Here is a 6,683-nt window from a genome sequence, read left to right as displayed (position 1 = left end):
TTAGAAATCTAACCATATACAGCATTGTAGCAGGAAATTTTGATTTTTTTTCTTGAACTTGTAATCCTGCCTCAGCCAGCAAACTAGATAGAATTACAGGTTGTGCTGTTTAACACATACAACACATGTTGTATAGCTCATAAAAGTATTTACAGCTCTTAGAAGTTATTTTCAGCTCTTCCAAGATGTTTATAGTTCTCAGTGAGTGTTGCAGTAGCCTGAGACCAACGAACCGAGTGGCTTTGGGGACAGGTGTGCAGCTTTATTCACACCAGCAATGTTGGCTGGGATCCTTCACTAAAGAACCAAACACAGGACTGGGGAGATGGCTCAGTGGAATAAGCACTTCACTGGCAAGTGCAAGGGCCTGAGTTCAATCCCTGGTTCTGAAAAAAAAAAAAAAAAATTAAAAGACCCAAACACAGACTCTCAAACAGCAGCATTTTTATAGGACTTCCAAGCAAGTAGGAGGTATAAGAACAGTTTGACGTTAGTTGGAGGACAGAATGAATTCCACCTTCCTTGTATATAACTTCTACATCATTGCATATAGTAGAGTCAGGGACTAGAGCTTTATCAATGTTTTGGTGGTGGTGGGACACAAACTTAATGGAGAACAGAGGGCTTATTGAAAGCTAGGAAGAGGGATGCTGAGGGTGGAGGGAGAGGCTCTAGTCTGAGTAAACTTTTCCGCTTTAGTGTCACTGTATCTGTTTTTACATGTTGTTTCAATTTGATTTGCTAATATTTTGCTGATTTTTGCTTTTTTTTTGGTAATATCTGTAAGGTTTTTGTCATTAGGGTAGTGCTACATTGTAGAATGTTAGGATATATCCTCTTCATTCCATTTTATGAGATTATTGAGTATTGGCATAATTTCTCCCTTAAACTCTGGTAGAATCCAACAGTGGGAACCCATCAAGCTTTGTGCTTTTCGTTTTAGGATGAAATGGTATACCAAGTTTATTTAACAGATTTAGACATACATATGTGTGTGTATAAATGCTACACGCTTTCTTTGGCATTTACGTGTTTTGCCAATTGGTTGATTTCATCTGCATTATTAAATCTCTGAACATAGTTGTTCATAATGTTCTTTTCTTTCCTTTTTTTTGTGGTACTGGAGATTGAATTCGGGATCTTGAGCTTGCCAGGCAGACGCTTATGCCCTTCAGCTGTCTCCCCAGCCCAATATTCTTTTTTTACAAAAAATATGGAACACTTCACAAATTGTGTGTCATCGTTGTGCAGGGGCAGTGCTAATCTTCTCTGTATCGTTCCTGTTTTAGTATATGTGCTGACAAAGTGAGAGCCCAATATTCTTTTATTACCTTTTTTTTTTCTTTCTTCCTTCCTGAGACAAGAGTCTTGCTAAATAGCCCAGGCTAGCTTTGCTTTTTTTTTAATTTTTATTTTTTTGGTGGAACCTGGGATTGAACTCAGGCCTTTGCACTCGCCAGGGAAGCACTTATTCCACTGAGTCATTTCCCCGGCCCTACATGCTGGCTTTGAACTTGTGGTGATCCTTTTGCCTTGGCCTCTTGAGTGCTGGGATTATACACATGTATCATTGTGCCTGACTATTGTCATTTTAATGTCCACGGCATATACATTGATGGTCTCTTTCATTTCTATATTACTTAGTGTGGCTGGAGGTTTATTGATTTTACTGATATTTTTGTTTGATTTACTGATATTTAAATAAAACTAGTTTCTTGTTTTCATTGATTTTGTGTTTTGATCTGTTTTGCAATTTCACTGACTTTTTTTTTTTTGGCTCTGATTTCTAGTATTTTCTTCTGCTGTCATTGTATTTACTACTTTTTAGTTTCCTAAGGTTGAAACTTAGATAATTGATTTCAGGTTTTTATTCTTTTCAGATACGTGCATTTAATACTATAAAATTTCCTCTGCTTTTGTTATGTCCTACACTTTTTTTTTCTTTTTGTGGTATTGGGGGTTGAACCTTATGCTTGGCAGGCAGGTGCTTATGCCACTGAGATATATCCCCAGTCCTGTTTTTTTTTTTTTTTTTTTTTTTTTGAGAGGGTCTCTCTCTCTCTAGTTTAGCCTGGTCTAGAACTCACTTGTGTAGCCCTGGATGGCCTCAAACTCACAGTAATATCCTGCCTCAGTCTCCAGAGTCCTGGGATTACAGGCATGGTCCATCCTTTCTGGCTGTATTCTGCACCTTTTTGTGTGTGTGTGTGTATCCTAGGATTGAGTTCAGGGAACACTGAGTCACATCCTCAGCTCTTTTAAAAAATTTTCTTTTGAGTCACCCTTTCACTAAATTGACCAGAATAGCCTGTTTTCTGATCCTCTTAGTAGCTGGGATTATAGGCTCTTTGAACAGTTGGGATTATAACCATGAGGTGTGTTGCACACATTTTCATTTAATTTAGTATACTTAGTTCAAAGTCTTTAAATTTCTTGAACTTTTTCCTTGATGCATCTGTTTCTTAGAAGTGTGTTGATTAATTTGTAGGTATTTTGCAAATTTTCCAGCTATCTTTCTGTTACCAGTTTGTAGTTGAATTCCATTGTGGTCTGTGAGTGACAATGTAGAATTTCTTGTGTATTGTCCTGCCTGGCCTAGTTGTGGTTTTAATTGAGCGTTTTATGTGACTTCTCATTTTCTTTCATTTTTTGACATATCCATTTTTTGACATATTCTGCTTTTAAAACTTTAAAAAAAATTTTAATTAGTACCTCTTTGCAGTATGTACTTTTCATAGTGATTGCCCTAGAGTTTGCATTTACAACTAATCCAAGTCCTCTTTCAAAATAATGACTGCCTCAATAATTAAAGCACTTTTATTTATTTTATTTTTTGGTCTCAATTTCACTGATATCTTTTTTTTTGGTGGAACTGGGGATTGAACTCAGGCCCTTGCGCTTGCCAGGCAAGTGCTTATTCTGCTGAGCTATCTCCCCAGCCCCTAAAGCACTTCTTTTAAATCTTTAAATATTTATTGCCTACTCCTGTCTACTTTGAGAATTCTAATTATATAAATATAAGTTTCTTGGTTTTGACAGTGAACTATTATGACTAATCTGTAAATTCTTCATTTTTATTTTGGACAGTTTTTATTATATTTGTTTATGTTTGTTAATAATTTATTTTCAATTTGCAATCTATTAAAAAATTAAAATAAAATTAAAGCACTTCATAATAACAAAAGTCTTAAATATTTTCTTCCATCTTTTGTATCAATGCTATCATTTTATTAAACGTAAGTACATATATGTATAAGAATGTATAATCCATTTTTGTTGTTTTAAACATGTTAGGTCAATTAATATAAACAAAATTTTAAATGTTCATTTATTCCTTCTCTGATGCTTGGTTTTTCTACGTTAATCTAAATTTCTTATATAATTTTTTTTCTTTGAAGAACGTTAACATTTTTTGGAAGACATTCTTAAAGGCAATACATTTTCTCAGTTTTCATTAGAGAAAATATGCTTCACATTTGAAGGATAATTTTGTAAGGTATGGGATTCTGGATTTTGGTTTTTTGTTTTACTCTCAAATTACTTCACTTTTCTTGCATGGTTTCTGAGGAAAAGTCAGGTATAATTTTTATCTTTATTTCTGTATAAGTAGTGTACAATATTATTCCCTCTAGCTTTTTCTTTGATTTTCTGTAGCTTGAAGGTATTTATTTATGCTAGTGTTCCCCCCCCCCCCCCCCGGGAACCAGCTGCGCAGGATGGCGGCGCCTGTGCGCCAAGCTGAACCTCCCCTCCTCCTGGAGGCGTGGGTGCCCCCCCCCCCGCCCTCCTTTTTGACCTTTATCCTGAAGAAGGGCTGAAATTTGGGAAATCCTGTAATTATTGTTTGAAATACTGCTTCTGTTTCCTTTTTTTCCCCCCTTTTGGTATTCCCATTTATATGTTACACTTTTACAGCTGTCTTGAAGTTCATGGTGGTTCTGTTCTTTTTGATCTTTGCTTTTCATTCTGAAAGAGTTTGTCTCCAAGCTCAGAAATAAGTTCCATAGCATTATCTAGTACACTGAACTTACATTACCTCCTCCCCAGTTTGCAGAGTGACATATTGAACCTGGGGCCATGTGCATGGTAGGCAAGCACCCTATGGTGTATTATATACCCCCAGCTCCTGCCATTCTGTTCTTACATGATACCTACTTTATTCAGTAGAGCAGTAGTGGTGAATAATAAATAGCCTCCCTGCACCACATGTGCTGTAAGCTCACCACTACTGCACTAGAACATTAACTATGTTAAAGGCTGGCTTTGAACACAAAGCAGTCTTCCTTGCCTTAGCCTCCCTAGTGCTGGGCTTACAATGCCTGATTTCAAAATTGGTTTCCTTTTTTTTTTTTGTGGGTGTGGTCCTGGGGATTAAATTCAGGACCTTGTTCATTCTAGGAAAACAGTCTACCACTGAGCTGTGTCCCCGGCTGTAACCTTTCTTTATAGGTGGACATGATGTGTACACAGTAATAGAGCTGCTATCAATCTTTGATACTGTTGGTGGTAAGGTATAGATGAGGATGAAGTGTTCTGTTGACCTATGCTTAGATCTCAGTTGAAGTTTTTGGTTTTTTGAGAGTCAAGGTCTTGCTATGCAACTCAGGCTGGCCTTAAATTTGCTTTGTATAGCCCAGACTGGCCTCAAACTTGCTGTAATCCTCCTGCCTCAACCTCTTCAGTGCTGAAATTACTGTGTGCTATATGTCATTTTTTTTAAAACTTGCTGTGAATCTTGAGCTTCATGAATACTTTGTAATCTACTCCCTTTCAGTGAACTAGGATGGATAAAGTGGGCTGAAATTTGATATTTTTATGTTTAGTAAAGGAAGGCTAGACAGAAGGAATTGGATATTTTCCATCTTTCATATGGAAGGTAAAGCTGGCTAGAATTGGTTGTTTCTCTTCCTCCAAGTAGTGCTCTGATTAAAACCTAGCTGATTTTGCCAGTTTTTCCTAAGGAAGACCCAGTTTTTCCTAAGGAAAGAAACCATTCTGAAATATGCTAATACGTCGTGTTCTTAACAAAGAAAACGACTTATTAGCATATTTCAGAATGGTTTCTTTCCACCTCCTTTTGGAGCATGAGAGGATGTTCCTCTGATGGTCATGGTGGAAATATGATAGCGGTTTAGGAGGTAAAACTCCCCATACTGGGTTCCCTAGTAGTTTTTATGTCTCAGATTTTTCACATTATTTGTAACTATTTGTACATTATAATTAAAGTTTTCTTATACTGGCTGTGATTCCCAGTGTTTTCAGCTCTTGGGTCTCTAATTTGATAAGCTTTGATTTGCTCTAGTTTTGATGGCAGTTATTTTTTCTATGATCTTCTGTTTTGGATCTAAGAATTTTTCGATTTTGTTCAGCTTTTTACTTGTTAGAAAGAAGTAGGAACTTTTGAGTTGCTTTATATACCAGATTGGACCAAGAATGCTTTTGACAGTATTTCAAAAGACTTAAAAGTGAATTGTTTTCAAGTGCCTTTCATTAACACATAATTTAAAATACTTTAATGTTTTTCTCAGATATTTTGAGTATTGCCTTGTTGGAACAATAACTTTTTAAAAAAATTTAATCTTGAATAGATGAACAAGAACGGGAAGAAACCAGACAAGTTCACATGGATTTAAATAATAACATTGAGGTAAGCATTAGTGAATATCTGAATTTTTTAATCCCTCTTTGTTTTTTTTTTTTAAATTTTTTTTATTTATTTGTGTGTGTGTGTGTGTGTGTGTGTGTGTGTGTGTGGCCAGCTTAGCCCACCAGGGGGCAGGGCTGGCTGGCATGTGGTGCTGGGGGATTGAACTGTGGTCCCTGTGCTTTTTGCAAAGCTTGTTCTAAGTAGGTGCTTTAGACCACTGAGCCATCTCACCAGCCCCCTATCTGAATTTTTTAAACGAAAGAATTTCTTCATAAAGTAGGCTGATACCTACAAAAATGTAGACAACTGACTGTTCTTGGTAAAAAGATCATTACTTCATGTTGATATTATGAATAAAAATTTATAGTTCTATATTATGAGTACTAATACTTTGCTAAGTAATAACATTTTGCTTTACATGTCTCACAAATTTGTATTTGTCAAATATTTGCTATGTTAAATGCCAGCTTATTTTGAAATAAGAATAGTTTTTATTATAGCATTTTATATTAGTTTGAAAACAAAGTATTAATGTTTTTGGTTCCTGTCTTACCTTTGTTATCTATAATTCACCATTTTGCTTTTTTGCTATAGTAACTTTTCCTTTTTTTCACTGTTGCTGAGTACTTTTTGATCTTGATTCTTTGAATTTCTTCCCTTTGTCTAGAAATTGTGTGTCCAAAATCTTATGCACACTTACAAACCTTATTCTTTTTTAAATTTCCCTGCTTTACTATTAATTGCAATGTCTGTAGTCAGTTATTCTCTGTCTCCATCTCATGTAACCTTTCTGGAGAGCATTGAAAACCACATGACATTTACTTAATACATATATGTACTTTTTTCCCCCCATAATTTTATTGATAAACAAATAGCAATGAGACAATTTCACATCAAATTGGTAGGACAGTTTCAATAATTAACACATTGCATACATTCTTCCTAGTGGCTAATTGCTGTACAAGATGCAGACATGATATCCTATTTACAAACACCATTAGAACAAATCCCTCTATTCATTAAGAGAATGTAACTA

At 35.6% G+C, this 6,683-nt stretch overlaps 1 protein-coding gene and 1 non-coding gene across 2 annotated transcripts in view; one reads left to right on the top strand and one right to left on the bottom strand.

The window, feature by feature from the left end:
- The window catches only part of Sycp1 (synaptonemal complex protein 1), a 154,773-nt gene that overhangs the window by 19,520 nt on the left and 128,570 nt on the right, over positions 1 to 6,683 (top strand). The window lies entirely within an intron of this gene.
- On the bottom strand, positions 1,208 to 1,315 carry LOC111812754. The gene has a single exon (XR_002818166.1). It is a non-coding gene; the product is annotated as a U6 spliceosomal RNA (small nuclear RNA).

The sequence above is a fragment of the Octodon degus genome, unplaced genomic scaffold (genome assembly GCF_000260255.1).
Source record: "Octodon degus isolate 3935 unplaced genomic scaffold, OctDeg1.0 scaffold00140, whole genome shotgun sequence".
NCBI classification, from domain to species: domain Eukaryota; kingdom Metazoa; phylum Chordata; class Mammalia; order Rodentia; family Octodontidae; genus Octodon; species Octodon degus.
The sequence above is the reverse complement of the archived record's forward strand: the minus strand, read 5'-3'. Positions and strand labels throughout refer to the sequence as shown.